Source organism: Bos grunniens, chromosome 26, assembly GCF_055505025.1.
Source record: "Bos grunniens cultivar Pamir isolate PY7600 chromosome 26, Bosgru_T2T1.0, whole genome shotgun sequence".
NCBI classification, from domain to species: Eukaryota; Metazoa; Chordata; class Mammalia; order Artiodactyla; family Bovidae; genus Bos; species Bos grunniens.
Window position 1 is genome coordinate 40,818,603 of NC_141190.1, and position 19,920 is coordinate 40,838,522.

General features: G+C 42.0%; 1 long non-coding RNA gene across 3 annotated transcripts in view; it reads right to left on the reverse strand.

Annotated features, from left to right (window-relative positions):
• LOC147344443 (uncharacterized) overlaps positions 1 to 19,920 on the reverse strand; it is a 217,775-nt gene that overhangs the window by 77,342 nt on the left and 120,513 nt on the right. For 2 of the 3 annotated variants that reach the window (XR_015155566.1, XR_015155565.1), the window contains one exon: positions 566 to 3,335. The exons of the other annotated variant lie outside the window; for it this stretch is intronic. This is a non-coding gene — a long non-coding RNA (uncharacterized LOC147344443). Of the gene's footprint in view, positions 1 to 565; positions 3,336 to 19,920 lie in introns of those variants that run through there. 3 annotated transcript variants of the gene reach the window in all.

Here is a 19,920-nt window from a genome sequence, read left to right on the forward strand (position 1 = left end):
CAGCACCACTTATTAAAGAGATTGTCTTTAATCCATTGTATATTCTTGCCTCCTTTGTCAAAGATAAGGTGTCCATATGTGCGTGGATTTATCTCTGGGCTTTCTATTTTGTTCCATTGATCTATATTTCTGTCTTTGTGCCAGTACCATACTGTCTTGATGACTGTGGCTTTGTAATAGAGCCTGAAGTCAGGTAGGTTGATTCCTCCAGTTCCATTCTTCTTTCTCAAGATAGCTTTGGCTATTCGAGGTTTTTTGTATTTCCATACAAATTGTGAAATTATTTGTTCTAGCTCTGTGAAGAATACCATTGGTAGCTTGATAGGGATTGCATTGAATCTATAAATTGCTTTGGGTAGTATACTCATTTTCACTATATTGTTTCTTCCAATCCATGAACATGGTATATTTCTCCATCTATTAGTGTCCTCTTTGATTTCTTTCATCAGTGTTTTATAGTTTTCTATATATAGGTCTTTAGTTTCTTTAGGTAGATATATTCCTAAGTATTTTATTCTTTCCGTTGCAATGGTGAATGGAATTGTTTCCTTAATTTCTCTTTCTGTTTTCTCATTATTAGTGTATAGGAATGCAAGGGATTTCCGTGTGTTGATTTTATATCCTGCAACTTTACTATAATCATTGATTAGTCCTAGTTATTTTCTGGTGGAGTCTTTAGGGTTTTCTATGTAGAGGATCATGTAATCTGCAAACAGAGTTTTACTTCTTCTTTTCCAATTTGGATTCCTTTTATTTCTTTTTCTGCTCTGATTGCTGTGGCCAAAACTTCCAAAACTATGTTGAATAGTAATGGAGAAAGTGGGCACCCTTGTCTTGTTCCTGACTTTAGAGGAAAGGCTTTCAATTTTTCACCATTGAGGATAATGTTTGCTGTGGGTTTGTCATATATAGCTTTTATTATGTTGAGATATGTTCCTTCTATTCCTGCTTTCTGGAGAGTTTTTTTTATCATAAATGGATGTTGAATTTTGTCAAAGGCTTTCTCTGCATCTATTGAGATAATCATATGGTTTTTATTTTTCAATTTGTTAATGTGGTGTATTACATGGATTGATTTGTGGATATTGAAGAATCCTTGCATCCCTGGGATAAAGCCCACTTGGTCATGGTGTATGATCTTTTTAATGTGTTGTTGGATTCTGATTGCTAGAATTTTGTTAAGGATTTTTGCATCTATGTTCATCAGTGATACTGGCCTGTAGTTTTCTTTTTTTGTGGGATCTTTGTCAGGTTTTGGTATTAGGGTGATGGTGGCCTCGTAGAATGAGTTTGGAAGTTTACCTTCCTCTGCAATTTTCTGGAAGAGTTTGAGCAGGATAGGTGTTAGCTCTTCTCTAAATTTTTGGTAGAATTCAGCTGTGAAGCCGTCTGGACCTGGGCTTTTGTTTGCTGGAAGATTTTTGATTACAGTTTCAATTTCCGTGCTTGTGATGGGTCTGTTAAGATTTTCTATTTATTCCTGGTCCAGTTTTGGAAAGTTGTACTTTTCTAAGAATTTGTCCATTTCTTCCTCGTTGTCCATTTTATTGGCATATAATTGTTGATAGTAGTCTCTTATGATCCTTTGTATTTCTGTGTTGTCTGTTGTGATCTCTCCATTTTCATTTCTAATTTTATTGATTTGATTTTTCTCCCTTTGTTTCTTGATGAGTCTGGCTAATGGTTTGTCAATTTTATTTATCCTTTCAAAGAACCAGCTTTTGGCTTTGTTGATTTTTGCTATGGTCTCTTTGGTTCTTTTGCATTTATTTCTGCTCTAATTTTTAAGATTCCTTTCCTCCTACTAACCCTGGGGTTCTTCATTTCTTCCTTTTCTAGTTGCTTTAGGTATAGAGTTAGGTTATTTATTTGACTTTTTTCTTGTTTCTTGAGGTATGCCTGTATTGCTATGAACTTTCCCCTTAGGACTGCTTTTACAGTGTCCCACAGGTTTTGGGTTGTTGTGTTTTCATTTTCATTCGTTTTTATGCAGATTTTGATTTCTTTTTTGATTTCTTCTGTGATTTGTTGGTTATTCAACAGCGTGTTGTTCAGCCTCCATATGTTGGAATTTTTAATAGTTTTTCTCCTGTAATTGAGATCTAATCTTACTGCATTGTGGTCAGAAAAGATGCTTGGAATGATTTCTATTGTTTTGAATTTACCAAGGCTAGCTTTATGGCCCAGGATGTGATCTATCCTGGAGAAGGTTCCATGTGCACTTGAGAAGAAGGTGAAATTCATTGTTTTGGGATGAAATGTCCTATAGATATCAATTAGGTCTAACTGGTCTATTGTATTGTTTAAAGTTTGTGTTTCCTTGTTAATTTTCTGTTTAGTTGATCTATCCATAGGTGTGAGTGGGGTATTAAAGTCTCCCACTATTATTATGTTATTGTTAATTTCTCCTTTCATACTTGTTAGCATTTGTCTTACATATTGCGGTGCTCTGCTGTTGGGTGCATATATATTTATAATTGTTATATCTTCTTCTTGGATTGATCCTTTGATCATTATGTAGTGACCATCTTTGTCTCTTTTCACAGGCTTTGTTTTAAAGTCTATTTTATCTGATATGAGTATTGCTACTCCTGCTTTCTTTTGGTCCCAATTTGCATGGAAAATCTTTTTCCAGCCCTTCACTTTCAGTCTGTATGTGTCCCCTGTTTTGAGGTGGGTCTCTTGTAGACAACATATGTAGGGCTCTTGTTTTTGTATCCATTCAGCGAGTCTTTGTCTTTTGGTTGGGGCATTCAACCCATTTACGTTTAAGGTAATTACTGATAAGTATGATCCCAATGCCATTTACTTTATTGTTTTGGGTTCGAATTTATATGCCATTTTTGTGTTTTCTGTCTAGAGAATATCCTTTAGTATTTGTTGGAGAGCTGGTTTGGTGGTACAGAATTCTCTCAGCTTTTGCTTGTCTGAAAAGCTTTTGATTTCTCCTTCATATTTGAAGGAGATCCTTGCTGGGTACAATAATCTGGGCCGTAGGTTATTTTCTTTCATCATTTTAAGTATATCTTGCCATTCCCTCCTGGCTTGAAGAGTTTCTATTGAAAGATCAGCTGTTATCCTTATGGGAATTCCCTTGTGTGTTATTTGTTGTTTTTCCCTTGCTGCTTTTAATATTTGTTCTTTGTGTTTAATCTTTGTTAATTTGATTAATATGTGTCTTGGGGTGTTTCTCCTTGGGTTTATCCTGTTTGGGACTCTCTGGGTTTCTTGGACTTGGGTGATTATTTCCTTCCCCATTTTAGGGAAGTTTTCAACTATTATCTCCTCAAGTATTTTCTCATGGTCTTTCTTTTCGTCTTCTTCTTCTGGGACTCCTATGATTCGAATGTTGTAGCAAGAGGATAAAAGAAAAACGAATTAAAAGAAATGAGGACAATCTCAGAGACCTCCAGGACAATATTAATGCTGTTCTAATAAAACTTTATTTAGAAAAGCTCATGCCTGGTCAGAATGGCCCACGGACCCTGACTTAAAATCCCAATTTGTTGTTCCTCATGATTCTGTGTGTCGATGGGAAGTTCTTCTGGTCTTGCCTGTGCTCACATTTCATTGCAGGCAGGGACCATCAATCAGTGACCCAGCTGGGGCTGGAGGGACTCAGATGACCTCACTCACATGCCTGGAACCTTGATGCTGATGGTCAGTCTGACCTTTCTCACCACACCTCAATCATCTAGTTGGACTTTCTTATGTGGTGACAAGCATTCTGAGGACAAAGGCAGGAGCTGCAAGGCCACTTGAAGCCTAGGCTCCAGAACTTATACAACTTTGCCATATTCTATTGGTCATAGCAAGTCACAGGGCTGGGCCAGGTTCAAGGGCTAAGGAAAGAAATCACACCTCTGGAGTCTAGAGGAAGCTGCCAATATTGTTGTCATTACTTTTTAGTCTGCCTCTGAGTGGACAGGATAACTGAGCTCTCATATCTTTACTCAGCAAATAGAAATCCACAAGGGCCTGGGAGTTATTCAGGCATCTTCTCCCAGCTTGAGTCCAAGGAAACCAGTTCATCCAGTTCAATAGTACATGAAGCTGTACTCCCTCACCAGCCTTGCCTGAGGCTTTTAATAGCTTTTCTTAGAATTTAAGTCTAATTATGAAGGTAGCCCAAGATGAGAAGATACATTCACTGGATTCTGGAAAATAAAAACTGAAAGGCCAAGGGAGATAACCACGTCGGTTCAGAAGGGGGAAAGGCATTTCCCCAAGTCCCATCTGCCATTACTTGTGTTCCTGCTCACAATAAAAACTGCAAGTAAATGAAGTTGCAGCTCATGATCTTTTCCCTTTTCCCATCACCTTCACCTGGAGGTATTAGGCAATGTTCTCTGCTGCTGCTGCTGCTAAGTCGCTTCAGCTGTGTCCGAAATGTGCGACACCATGGATGGCAGCCCACCGGGCTCCTCCGTCCCCAGATTCTCCAGGCAAAACTACTGGAGTGGGTTGCCGTTTCCTTCTCCAATGCATGCATGCATGCATGCTAAGTTGCTTCAGTAGTGTCCGACTCTGTGTAACCCTATGGACAGCAGCCACCAGGCTCTTCTGTCCACGGGATTCTCTAGGCAAGAATACTGGAGTAGGCAATGTTCTCTAGAGAAACACAAAAAGGTTTACACCATGATACTAAACACTATTGTGGAAGGAAATGGCTACCCACTCCAGTATTCTTGCCTGGAAAATCCCATGGATAGAGGAGCCTGGTGGGCTACAGTCCATGCAGTCACAAAGAGACACGATTTAGGGGCTAAACAATAACAACTAAACTTTATGGAATTTTAAAATTTTCAACTAGATCGAGTTCATTTCCTGTAAGTGCTTCCAACTTTCAGCTTTCTCTTGGAATCTTCTCTGAACATTTTCACGTTGCCATTTCTCTCCAAAGGTGAAATCAGAGCAATTATTTTTTTCAAGAAAAAATTAAAATTCCTTGTTGATCTTGGCCATCAGCTACTTTCTGTGGAATATTGATCTAGCTATTTTGAAATAAAACTCTTTTGGATCAGTCTTCTAACAGATGTATATGTAGCTGTAGGGTGTCTAATGCATAAACCAAAAGACAAAGCATATACTGATATTATATATGACACATTTTTACCTTTAAAATCAAATTCCATAATAAAATTTGAATGAATTAAATATACATCTCTAGAGGCTAAGAAAGTAACCTCTAAAAATGCCTTGCCTTCCTTTCTCCAAACTGCCCTTTTCTCAAGTAGCCATTTTGGAAAGTCATCATTAAAAGAGATAAAAATGAAACCCTACCCAGGCACCTGTCATTTGTCTAAAGAGAAAGTAAATGTGGCTGATTATTTGCTTTTTAAAAGCGTTGATTTTTAATGACTCTTGGTGTAAAGCTATTTGTCATTGAAAAGGCTATGCAAAACCAGATGCGGAATTCATTTTCAAAAGGTAACTTATACCAAAAAGCCTGCAGTGACTTTTGTTCTCTGAGAAGGTTTTAAATCAAAAGTGTTAAGTGGAGTTTAAGCCCCATGTCATTTTAAATTCCAAGCTTTAGATCCATGAAGCATGGATTTTATGATGGAAATGACAACTGACCCTCATCTGTAACAGATACAGAAAATTAACTACGTGGCTTCCTGGGTAATTTCCAGCAAGTCGTGCTGGCAGATAAGTTTGAATGTTTAGGAAGGCAAGCATAGAACCTGCTGGTGGCTCCTGGGGGCTTCCCAGAGGTTCCCTTGATGCTCAGTCTGTGCTCCTGTCCACTTCTGCTCCACGAAGGACTCTCTGCCTCCCTGCCTTTCAGTAAATCCTACCCCACCTTGAACAACAAAATTTTAAAATTTACACAACAATAATGAAACAACTAGCCAAGACTATTTATTGAATACTTACATATGCCGTACACTGGACTATAGACCTTAACGGTTTATGTCATTTGATCCTTACAGAAACCTGAGAAGCACTAAGGATGCTTGTCCCAGTTTTAAAGACAAAGAAACAGAAGGTTGAGAAGTTAAGTAACTTCTTGAGGGTGAACAGGTAGTCATCATTGAAGCCGAGATTCAAACCCCAGTCTGAGTGCCCTGGAGTCTGAGCTCTAGTCTATTACAACAATCTAACACTTAATTCATCACTCCTTGGTACAGCTTCTCAAGGGGAGAGACTGGTTATACACATCCATGGTATCTTCTAGGGAACCTGGCACGAACATCCAATAAAGAGACAGTATATCTGCTAGTAAAAGGTGTGTGTGTGTGTGTGTGTATGGGGCTTCCCAGGTGATGCTAGTGGTAAAGAATTTGCCTGCCAATGCAGGAGACATAAGAGACATTCGATCCTTGGGCTGGGAAGATCCCCTGGAGGAGAGCATGGCAACCCACTTCAGTATTCTTGTCTGGAGAATCCCATGGACAGAGGAGCCTGGTGGGCTACAGTCCATAGGGTCGCAAATATTTAGACACAACTGAAGTGACTGAGCATGCACACACACGTGTGTGTGTGTCTGTGTGTGTGTGTGTGTACACAGGCATATGTCAGAGATAGTTCAAGTTCCGGTCCAGACTGCAACAATAAAGCAAGTAACACAATACAGCAAGTGACATTAATTTTTTGCTTTCCCAGTGCATACAAAAGTTATGTTTACACTGTATTGTATTAAATATGCAATAGTCTTATGTATAAATAAGAAATGTACCTATTTTAATTTAAAAATACTGTTTATGCTATAAAATGCTAACCAGCATCTGAGTGGTTGCTATCATCTTTATTGAATGGGTGGGTGCTATCATCATTTTGCAAGAAGTTCACTGATCATAGATCACCATAAACAAATAAAATAATAATGAAAAAGCTTGAAATATTGTGAGAATGATCAACATATAGCACTGAGACAGGAAGTGAGCAAATGCTATTGGAAAAATGGCACTGATAGACTTGTTTGATGTAATTGCTGCAAACCTTAAGTCTGTGAAAAATGTAATATCTGTAAAGTGCAATAAAATGAAACACACTAAGTATGCCCGTGTGTGTATATATACATAATGTATACATATATAAGTATGTATATGTTATGTATATATATGTGTGTGTGTGGGCATATATATATATATATATGTATATGGAGGAGAAGGGGGCAACAGAGGATGAGATGGTTGGGTGGTGTCACTGATTCAATGGAAATGAGTTTGAACAAGCCCTGGGAGACAGTGAAGGACAGTCTGGACCCCCTGGCATGCTGCAGTCCATGAGGTTGCAAAGAATCAGACACAACTTAGCTACTGAACAATGGAAACAGTGGGTGTATCAATTTCAGTTCAGTTCAGTCACTCGGTTGTGTCCAACTCTTTGTAACCCCATGGACTGCAGCACACCAGGCTTCCCTGTACATCACCAACTCCCCGGAGCTTGCTCAAAGTCATGTCCATCGGAGATGTCATCCAACCATCTCATCCTCTGTTGTCCCCTTCTCCTCCCACCTTCAATCTTTCCCAGCATCAAGGTCTTTTCCAATGAGTCAGTTCTTCGTATCAGTGGCCTAAGTACTGGAATTTCAGCTTCAGTATCAGTCCTTCCAATGAATATTCAGGACTGACTTCCTTTAGGATAGACTGGTTGGATCTCCTTGCAGTCCAAGGGACTCTCAAGAATCTTCTCCAACACCACGGTTCTAAAGCATCAATTCTTCGGCGCTCAGTTTTCCATGTAGTCCAACTCTCACATCCATACATGACCACTGGAAAAACCATAGCTTTGACTAGACGGACATGCAGAAAACTAAGTGTGTGTGTGTATATGTAAATACACACACACATAATTCACAGTTTACAACATCTATCTGAAAAGTCCACCTCTTTCAGAGAATTTTTCAGCACCAGGGTACAAGATATTTTTCTTTGGCATTCAGTTTAATCAACTCAAGACTTGCAAACTAGCAGGCCACGCTTCAAGGAAGACTCTAACGAGGCTGAAACTATGCAGAGGGTGAGGGGCTGGTCTCCACCAGGAAGCACAGGAATGCACCCAAATGCATCAGTCAGCCAAGGCTTTGGGTTATCAGTGTCTCCTTCGACGCGCCATGAAGCTCTGGGTTTGAGAGGAGTGTTAGCATTAAAGCTTGATAAAGTCATATTCGTCTAACAAATTCCACTGTCACCTCATTAGATATGAAAAATAGAATGCTTTAGGACACTTGGAGATATTTTTGGCAAAAATAACATTTTTTTTCTTTATAAGGGAATTGAAAAATGCTGCCTAATTGCATGGTGAGTAGTCATGACAGGCCGCCCAGCCACAGGGTCAGGACCAGAGGTCTGAAAGTGTAAACTGTCCTCCATCCTATGAGCACTTCCTCCCCCAAAAGAAATTGTTCTTAAAACCTTAATTGAGAGGTCAGTGGTCTTAGGACAGGCAGGAGATAAGCCACTAGCTATGTGAAGTCATGTTGACTTTGATCTGCTAGGCCTTTTGGCTCCGAAAGAAAGGCAGCAATGAGCCAGAGGTCCTCTAATCTCCTTAGAGATAAGCTGAAACCGCTTGGCTGGGGTAGGGGGATCCAGGCTTCTCTCTGTGCACTGAGGCCAGACTCATGAATGAGTCAGTTACAGCCTGACATCCCTGCCCAGCTCAGTAACCACACTCCCAAATGGGGAGGCAACCTGTCCTGCGGTGCTTATTCCAAGGAAGAGTATATGGGAGTTGCCACCATCGTTTTCCAGGGGTGATTTTGGAAGATGTCCAGCTCCAAGGCTTTGCCCAGGAAGCCAGAATCAGCCGAAGGCTGGTCAGAGTGCTACAGAACAGGAAATGAGGGAGGGAGGGAAAAGAGGAGGAAGGCATTGAAGAACTGAGTTATTCTGAATCTGTGTACTTGAAAATAGAAACCACATTGCACTGAAAGGGAAAATATGTAAAAATTAAAAGGCCATTTTTCTGGGTGGGGGGAGTCTCAAATCATCCAAACATTTGAAGTTAAAAAAATTAGTCAAAACTCAGGATCCACTCCACAGCAAAAGATTAATAAAAATTAGTGGGCTATATCCAAGAAAGGCCATCTATCTGCTAGGAAAGACAGATATTCTTACTTGCAGACAGTTGATAAGTGCTTCTTTGCCTCCCACTGTCTCAGAAATTGCCAAGATGATTGATTTTTGAGACTGGATTCCTCACAAACGGGACCTACCAGGACCAAAGGGACTCTCAGGGGGAAAACTGGACCACTGTCCTAGTAGAACTGATTCTTGGACCCTCCTGGTTTCAGGATGTCTCCCTAGTGGTTATTTTGTTGAGATCAAGCCTATGAGGTAGATATTTCAGGTGTTTTGCAAATGGATGAACCAAGATGCAGAACTCGTGTTTGGTAAAGCGGGTTTAGCTGCAGGTGGCACAGTTTTGAGGAGTTACAGGGCCTCCAGTTCCTGAGTTCAGAAAGAGCGTCTTACTCCATCCAGTGAGGCCACCCGGCCCCTGACCCCATCAGAAAGCATTGACCATCTACATCAACCCTTAGACCACCCATGCCAGCACCAGGACTGGTGAGCACAATGCCCTTTATACCTAGGAATGATGATACTGTATTGACACGGCTTGGACTGCATTTCCACAAACACCATCTTACTTTGCCTTTAAAACTCCTCCAAAGGGTCATAAATAGGCAGAGGTGGTTGTCACCCACCTTGCAGATTTTCAGAATGGGGGTTCAGGAAGATTAATGATTTGGCTATGAAGCTTACACAGCTGATAAGACCAAATCTTCCCCTAGATCTTTGATCAGGAAACATAGTATGGAGGCATCACCCAGAAAGATACCATAGTTAACTTCCAACTTGAAATTTCATAGTAACTGTATATTTAGAACAAAGCTTCAGAAGGCTGCTCTTACCCAGTCAAGAAATTCTCCACGGAAGGACACCCAGGCCTGGACCCCTACCTATCTGCTGATTACTTACATCAGGTAAAAGATGCCCTTCACAGATCAGCAGGGACGTGCCTGCTGATGGAGTCATCACTCTTGCAGATGTTGCTGGTTGCCAGGATGGAGGGAAAGAGACCAGAGAAGATTACATTTGGGCTCCTAGCTCTGCCATTGTCATGTCAAGAGTCAAGTCAAGTCACACGGTCAGGCTTAATTTCAAAGTGGGTAAGGAGATGCAATCCTACTATGTGCCAAGAGAAAAGGAGAGGCATTAGATGTATTAATGACCTTTCCAGGGCCCCTGAGTGAACCTAAGGTGAATGGTTTTCAAATCTGACAGTTGATACACACAATTCAAGACTGAAGGTCATAGATTTAGCTTTATTGGTGTTTTTCTTGAAGTCCTTCACCAAAAGTGTTGTCTGATGTTCAACTGGAGGAATATTATCTTAATGGTTCTGGAGGAAAGGAAGCCACAATGACACAAGTGTTCCCCTTGGAAGAGATATCTTTGAAGATCTCAGAGAAGGACAATAGACCCAAGGAGGATGCTCAGATGTGAACGTTTCTCCTTTGGGAAGCGCTGGGGTCATAAACCGTGATAAACATGCTCCTGTTTTTCCCCTGCCAGCACTGGCCACCCTCCCAGATTACCTTTCCCACAGAGAGAGGACCGAGAGAGAAAAAAGAAAAAGCAAACAGAAACGGCAAGGAAGAAATCTGAAAGTAGCCACAGAGAAGGTTCTTAGAAGTACAGCACTGTACTTTAGAAAAAACGAAGAACGTTTCAAAGACAAAAGTCCTTGGCTCTCCAGAAGACACAGAATTTCCAAATAAACCAAAAAACCTCATAACTGGTCTCCCCTCTTCCATCTTGCATTCCTGAGCATACTCCTTGGAGCCACTGCAAAATGGACCTCTAAGTACGCAGAAACTTAATGACAATTTCTAAGCATCCCACAATTCTTGAAAGAGACTGAAGCCACCCATTTTCATATTATTTATCTTCAAAATATGCATTGCTTCATTATTATCATCAATCGGATATTTTCCCAAAGGAAAAAAATTAATTGTCCACCAGAAATGTTTTGAAATGTTTACATGTGCTTCTCTGTATAAGCTCCAGAGTGAGTGTGTGGGAGCCTGTTTATAAGTTAGCAAAGTGTTAGTAAACTCTGGTTTGACACTGATAAGGTTCATATGAAAGTCATCACTGAAACTGTTGCCTAAATAATAAACAGGATCTCTTGGCCTACCCGCTTTCAAGCTTCTCTCACTAGATTAAAAAAAAAAATTATATTGTAACCAGAAGAAATACAAAATGAATGAAAGAAATGGCTGAATTATTTCTCTGTTCAATGCAACATTTAGGAAGAAACAGCTTTGCTTGGGATTCAGGGCCTCCTGGGTCAACCATGCGTAAGTCACTGAGCAAATATTTTCTTTTGTGAGGCAGTGGCAATAAGAGTGCTTCATCTTGATGGTTTCTTCCAGAATTAAATGAGATAAGGCTTGAAAGTCACCTAGAACAGTCCTGGCATTGGGTGAGTCCTCAGCAGATTACTATCATCAAAGGGAGTTTGATGGGTTTTCTCACAAGGCAGATCAATTGTCATGATGCCTCAGAAGGGATCTTTCTTTAGCTACATCTTGCTAAGAGGAGGCCTTGCAACTGGTGTTCAAAAGGCAAGGATGGGTGTAGGAGGCTCTGGGCTTTTCTCTATGATATCGGAGTTGGTTCTGGATTTGCCAATAACCGCTGGGTGCACTTGGGCAACTCGTCACAAATCACATGGACCTCCGCTTTACAGACAAAAACCAAGGCTGATTCTATTTTAGATCACAGCAACTACTCTTCAAATGCTGTCTTATAGGAGCTGAAATGGAGACAACCGATAAATGTCATGCTGCTCTGGCTTTCATGGAGTGGAGGTTTCACAGACTGGGGAGACAGAGACCTGCTGGCCAGGACCTTCCTCCACCCCCAGTCCACACACTTATGTTAAGAATGGTGCCCCCAGGCTGGCGCTGTGCAGCCAAACTGCCCATCTTGCACTGTGGCACCCAACATTGTCATATGGAGACAATGAAAAATGCCTGTGGACATCTCAGCTACTGGTTTCTAGCCTCTGCACTTGGTAGGGTCCCTTTGCTCCCTGTGTACTTTGCTTGGCACAAGATCATGCCTACAAGCACAGCCGTTTGGTCATCAGTGAATATTTGAGAAGGGATAGTGGGCGAAGCACAGAAGAAACAACAACAACAACAATAGCAACAGCAACAAGAGACCTCAGGGCGGACCATTCTAGAAGGGACCGTGTGGGAATGGTGTTAGTCTGGTAAGGGTGGGATAGGACCCTGGTTCTTCTACCAGGTTTATGAAGGCAACAACTTCAGGTAGCTCTCTAACCTCTGAGTGCCTGCTTCTCCTACACAACGGACATAATAATGCCCACTTTCTACATTGTTATGAGCCTGGATCAAGCAGCCTACTGCAAGCAGCTAGCATAGAGCCTGAAACCTGTTGGCGCTCAAACAATGCAAGTCCATTTCCCTTAGTGGTTGAGTGAGGACAACTTTTATTTGTCCCAAGATTTGAACAACGCATGTCTGTATTTGGGACTGCTTTGCCCTGACCCAGTTTTAGGAGCATGGCTGTCCACTTGTGTTCATGTTGGCGCATTAATCACTGGGCTCCTGAGCAAAAGGGTCATGAAAACTGTTGTTACCTCTGGACCAGACATTGGCAACCACACCTGAGCTCATGAGCCATCATTCCAGCCTTTTTCCTCCACTCAGGCCTTGGATGGAGCTAGGTCCTCCTCCAGGCTTAGAGGCTGCTTTGTGCAGCTTCAGGAAAAACAAAGGGCTGGATTTGGTCAAGAGAATGCCACCTGCACATTAAACAGCCACTCAACAAGCCAAAGCCCAGGGCTGCTTTTGGGCTCCCAGGTCCCAGGCCAAGCCCTGCCAGAAAATAGAGGCAAGATCCTGAGGAGTGGGGGCAGGCAGCTCCCAGGAGGGAAGGCTGGGAGTCACCCACTTCACTGTTGACACTCATGAGGATGAAAAGCATTCCGTTCTCTTTTTTAAGGGTGACAATTCTCCAAGGAAGAAAAGAGCATCATACTCTTGCTGGCTCCAAGAGGCACCCCCTTGCCATCTGTCCCCTCCACGCCCCATCTATGACATCTATGGCGTCGCTGCCTGGTAGCGTTTGTTTGTGCAATAAAAACTGAGCTGGTTATACCTGCCAAGGAACGCACGCATTTGATAGAGTCTTCTGTCTCAGCTTCTTTGTAATCGCTGTAGTTCACGCCCTTGTAATTTTCTTTGTGTTCCCTTGAAGGGCCCCAAGGAACGGCTTTGTGTCCCCAGCAGCCAAACTTGATTTAAGAAAATAATAAAGGACTCTGTACAGTCGGTGTGTTAAGGTAGAATTGGAGAACATCTCGGGGCGGGTGGTAATGCTCTTAAGCGTCATGACAGCATGCGTTTTAGAGCAATGCAAACATTTGCTACCTTCCCCTGCCAATTCCACTTCCATGGAACTTTCTCTGCCCTTCTATGTAGGTTTTATCCACACTTAGCCAAAGCAGAAGTCCTTAAGCTGGTGTCCGTCTCCACCATGTAGCGGGGCACTCCAGGAAGACATGGACCACATGCCCTGCTTGTTCCCATTTTTCTCCTGGCATGTTGGCAAGAATGCACCGCAGACGCTTGGTGTTCATAACCTTTTCTGAGTCCCTGCAGCCCACACACCACTCCACTGTTGTATCTTAGACAGGAAGATTCCCTGCCCCTTACTAAGCGTCTGTAATCTCCATGCTCTTAGATATCGTCTCCAGTCCTAACTACTCCCATTTTACAGGTAAGGAAACGGAAGTTCCTCTGAAATTCCAGGGACACGTTTGATTTTGAAAAGATGTTTTAGACATGGTAACCCAATCTCTGTGCTTCCTTGGTGGCTCAGTGGTAAAGAATTCACCTGCTAATGCTGGAGATGCAAGTTTAATCCCTGGGTCAGGAAGATCCCCTGGAGAAGGAAATGGCAACCCACTCTAGTATTCTTGACTGGGAAATCCCACAGACAGAGGAGCCTGGTGGGCTATAGCCCAAGGGGTCACAAGAGTCAGACAGAACTAAACGACTAAATAACAACAACAAGAAACATAATCTCTCCCACCAAATATCTCTACTGGCCCCTGCCCCCAACCCCCCTTCATATACAGGGTCCTCATCTTCAGGATTTTGAATCATGGGTGGGTCAAGTTCATCTGTGAGTTGCTCCTCAAGTAATATTTGTTACTGAGAGTTTAAGCAGTTATGCTGCTAAAGTTTAAAGGACAAAAATTTACCTCAGATTTCAGGTTAGCCATGAGTGATCTGTGATCACCCATTTGCATTCTTGTCTGCTTTATGAAAGAGAAGGAGGTGAGATATGGAGTGTTTGAGGGGGAAATTCCATCACTCTCTCCACCCTCTCTGTCCTAGGCACCCCCTAAGCCACAGGGAGTCACAATTACTGATGTCCTATTCCTAGTTACGGCAACACATTCAAGTAGGATGCTACATCCCAAACAATTTGGAGTGTGAAACTTTAAGGATTCTGGGCTTTCGTGCAGGTTATGACTCTCATGCATGCTGTGGTTGGGAAAAATTGAGAACTCCTGTGATTGGGAAAGAGTGAGAACTCGGTCCCATAGGACTTGAGACAATGGGCTTTCCAAAATGGATTTACGTAGTTCAGAAAGTTACTCATCCCTCAACCCCATTCGTGTTGAACTCTTCACAACCTCATGGACTATACAGTCCATGGAATTTTCCAGGCCAGAATACTGAAGTCAGTAGCCTTTCCCTTCTCCAGGGGATCTTCCCAACCAGGATCAAACCCAGGTCTCCTACATTGCAGGCAGGTTCTTCACCAGCTGAGCCACAAAGGAAGCCCAAGAACACTGGTGTGGGTAACCTATCCCTTCTCCAGGGGATCTTCCTGACCCAGGAATTGAACTGGGGTCTCCTGCAATGCAGGTGGATTCTTCACCAACTGAGCTATCAGGGAAGCCCACTCAAGACCATTAGAAACCTCCAGTCCCATGTTATAAAGGATACTATGGAATAACTACCTTTGGGGGTATTTTAACCTTCTTTTTCATATCTCGTACTTCAGCATATTCTCAAAATTGCCCTTTGAAGTAAACTGACACTATATCAACCATGCCATTTTTTGATGATAGAACTGGAGTTATAGACATGTTCTACATATCTTCATAGTTTTGCAAGCCCACATTGCTTTGTTGTTATTATTCTAAGAAGGCATCAGTTGGACAGGTGTGGCAAGTACACACCAGCTCAAACAGTGCAGTTTTAAATGAACAAGCAATAGTGAAGTCATTTTTTTTTTTTTCAAATAGAACTAAGAGAAGGTTTTGGCCAGAAACTAGAGGTACTGTTCCACTACAAGACAGGCTTCTGTGTTAATTGACCGGAAGACTCTCTTATTATTAGAAATAAACATTTCTGGATGAATCCATAACTAGCACTCAGGGACACATTAAAAGAAGGACAAAGTACTCTGGGAAGTAATTAATTATAAGTTAGGTCTTCTTAGTTCCATCTCTATATTATAAAAAAGGGATTGTGAAGAGATTCCTGAATGTAAGGACAGCCTGAAAGATAACCCAGGAAAATAAGGAGGTTTTCAAGACCTAATTTTTGCTGTTGAGAGCTTTTTCCAAATATCTCAGCAAAAAAAAACCAGGTGAACTTTTAAAAAATGTGGACAAAACCACAGGACAATTTTGCCTCGACAAGTAATTTTATTTGAAGTTTTAAAAAGTCAAAAAGAAAATTAAAAGCAATAAAACTGACCAATGTAGGAATTTAAAATGCCTGAAAGAATGGAAAATTACTGAAAGATTGCAAAAGTGTTGAAAGCATTTCACTTCCGTATATGGGGTGCTATCCTGTGAGATGCACAGAAGCAATGTTCCTGCCTGTGTCCCTGCCACTGACCCTAAATTCAGCAGAGTCGCACACACAGGGCCAGCAGCTGCACTTCCAGATGTGTTTTCAATGCATTTCAGTACAGCGGGCACCTGATTTTATGTTTCATCAGGGCTATGTGAGGACTTGGAGGGATTGGCTGGTGAGGGGTTCATGTTGGTGAGATCTCTTCCCTCCTCCCTCAGAAAGGGGGATGGAGCTGGGGATTTATTGGTTTATGTGTGTGAAAAGACCCAAGGGAAAGAATGAGGATGGCTAGAAGTAGAGGTGCCGCTGACTGAGTCATCCATGTTATAGCATCGCTCAGCTCTACTCTCTGATATCGTGATGGTTCATTTTATGTGTCAATTTGACTGAGCCATGAGGGGCTCAGATGTTGAGTCAAACCTAGTCTGAGTGTGCTGTGAGAGTATTTTGGGATGAGATGAACATTTGAATTGATAAACTGAGGAAAGAAGATTGCTCACTTTCATGAAGGGGAGCCTCATCCAATCCACTGAAAGCCTGAGTAGAACAAAAAGGCTGATCCTCCCAAGAGAAGGAGGGAACCCCTCCTGCCTGATTCCTTGAGCTGGGACATTGATCTTTCCAGCCTTCAGACTCAGAATGAAACATAAGCTGTTCCTGGGTCTCCAGCCTGCCAGGGTTTGAACTGGAACTTAAATCTTTGGCTCTCCTGGTTCTCAGGCCTGTAGATTCAGACTCAGACTGGAGCTCTACATCAGTTCTCTTGAGTCTCTAGCCTGCCAACCCAGATGTTGGGACTTCTTCACCTCTGCAATTGCTTAAGCCAAATCCTTATAATATATATAAGGGTTATGTGCCCATCCCTGGACCAATCCCTGTGGCTGAGGTTCTAGCAGGTGCTTCTTGATTGGCTGAACTTGAGAAAGAGGCCATCCCTGGAGTCAGCAGTGAGAATGAGCCATATGAACTGAGAGTGAGAGATGAGTGATCTCCAAGGGAGAGTTGGGGTGCATGTGTGCTAAGTCACTTCAGTCGTGTTCAACTCTGTGCAACCCTGTGGACTGTAGCCCACCAGTCCTCTATCCATGGGATTCTCCAGGCAAGAATGCTGGAGTAGGTTGCCATGCTCTCCTCCAGGGGATCTTCCTGACCCAGGGATCGAACCCACATCTCTCATGTCTCATGCATTGCAGGTGGGTTGTTTACCACTAGTGCCACCTGGGAAGCCCAGGTGCTGCCACCCTAAGACAGCAAGAGATGGTGGCAGGCGATCACAGATGTCCATTACAAGGTTTTGCCCCAGTTGTTCAAATTGATAGTGATCTTTTTTATTGAGCTTCGGAGGCCAAAAAGCTAGGATGCAAATCACAGCAGTCCCACTAATAGGTTGTCTTGGACAATATGCTTCACCAAGCCTCTAACTCCTCATCTATGTACGTAAGTACATAGCAAAGTAGCTAATACATACACACACTCAGTAACTGATACCTAATCTTATCCTAAAAGACAAGAGAGTTAAGTTACAGTGGCCTAGTTCTTTAACTGCAAAATTCATTCAAGTTAGTAATTCTCAACCCATTTATATCCCCAAGATAGCTAAAGAATATTATTCTATCAATTATTGAAAGTGGTTTGTGCTAGCAAGGAGTAGGGCGGAATGAATGGTCTCCTTTCAGCTAGATGCCAGAATCTCCAGGGGGACATTGACATTGCGAAGTTACCCCCCTGCCCCGGGTCTGATATGCAGCTTACCCTCCTGCCCAATTTAGGAACCACTGATACACCATTAAACCGGCTTCTTAGAGCATTTCACAGCAAAACATATATATCTTCAAACTATGCCTCCAGCCAAAAATAATTTTAAAAAGGAAAAAATATTTGGAATTGTTATGTATTCTTTCCCTTCCCCTCAAACAGCAGAAGGAGGATAATTCACAGTTACACTTAAGGCTCTAATCATAACCCATCTCTATTATAACCATGGTGGTTAAAGAATGTGCCTGCTATTTTAAGTCCATAATTATATTTTAATAGTACTATCATTTCTTTTCATTAAGTCGGTGTCAGTGAACTAGAGCTTGGCCAAAAAGAGTGAAAATACATGTAGTCAAAAGTTGACTGATAGTAGAAGTATGCCTTTTTTCTTAATCTCTGATACCGAAATGAAAGGATAGGAGAAACCAGGAAACACAACAAATGACAACTATTAATTTAGAGGCAGCGCGATTTGCATAGTAATGCAGGAAATGTGCCGCTGATTATTGCATTTGCTCTATCATTAGAACCCCGAGAAATGCTTCGAACTTGACTGCATTCTCCAGTTAACACTTTTTTGATAACTAAACCATCTTTAGGATATGAATTATTCCATCTGTCCAATTCAGCGATTCTCATTCAGGATATTTCCCTTTTTAAGAAACATCTTTTTCCCCTGTTAATGCACATTTCAAAAATATATATAGAAACCACATTAAATCATATCACATTCACTTTGATTTTGCCTCATAGATTTTGAAGCACTTTCTTTATCTTTTTGTGCCCCTTTTCACAGAGATAATGGAATCAGTTCACCACCTCAGTCACCCAGAATTTTTATTTCAGGAATTATACTACCTGAGTCCCTCTTCAACCTTACCCAGGAATAATAAGCCAATAGGCTCCTAATCCATGAGAACTTAAAAGAAGAGAAGCCTTATAGATAATTGAAAAGTCAGAGAGGGTCAGTGGTGGGGGGGAAAAGCAGAAATATCAAAGAAAGGGACAAAAGTCTTAGAAATATAAGATTTTACTTCAATTTAGTTCAACTTTTTGGTTAATTATATACTTTTTCCACTTATGCTCTACTAACCTTTTAGTTAACTGGTCCACTCAGAATTCTAGGACCTCATTTCATTGTTTCCTACCCTTATTTATTCAGCCTTAGTCTCTTTCACATGGTCTTCCCTAGTGGCTCAGCAGTAAAGAATCTGCCTGCAGTGCAGGAGACTGGGGTTCTATCCCTGGGTAGGAAAAATCCCCTGAAGAAGGAAATGGCAGCCCACTCCAGTAGTCTTGCCTGGGCAATCCTATGGACAGAGGAACCTGGTGGACTACAGTCCATGGGACTGCAAAGAGTCCTACACAACTGAGCATCGGATGGACCGATGGACTGTATGGACTGGTTCAAACCTTGGAAGGCTGGAGACCCAGGAAGAGGCTGATGTTTCAGTCTGAGTCTGAAGGCTGGAAAGATCAATGGCCCAGTTCAGCGGACTGATGGCTACACTGAAAGATGAATGTCAAAGTACATCATTCTTCCACACATCGCCTCCCTTAGAAACTTCCAGGGGTGAGGTTAAACACAGGAGATTTTTGTCTTAGGGGCCTTGGTTCCCGAACCTATCATCTAAGTATGATGTTCCTCTAGAGGAAGTTCCCTGAGGGAATGGTTTGGGTCATTCCTTCTCTCAAGGCTTAGGCCTGTGAGAGTGCCTCACAGTGGTCATTGCCTAATAATATCCAGACTCACAGCAGCTTGAAGACAGAGGGGTCAGACCAACAGTTAAGACAAATCTGGAAGGTCTTGAGAATCTACAAGGAAAAGAGTTGGGATCCCAGGGGTCTCTGGATACTTGAACTTGAGGGATCGTTTTGCAAGACAAGGGGAACAGAATCACTGGGCATTTGGCCACTTCCAAGCTCCAAGTTCCTCCCCTTTCTTCCCCCTTGTTCCATAAAGAGTGTCTTTCAATAAGAGGAATTTCCACAATCTAACTTTTCTGGAAAACTTTCTTCATGTGATGTAAGTCCATGGCATTTCTCCCAAGGACCCCCTGGTCCTGTCAGAGGTGGCACAGACTTGGTGAAAAGAGAGTTGGGTTTAGCGGTAAGACACTCATTTTATAACATGTTTTCCATTTGACTGGCCAGCATCTTATCTTCTCCTTAACTGCATTTTGCTCCAGCATTGGCAAAGGAAGAACAGAAAGTGTGAGCTGCATGCAAATTTCACAGAAGCCTAGCATTCTGAACCTAGATTAAGATCCTCCGAGACCTATTTTTGTGTTTGG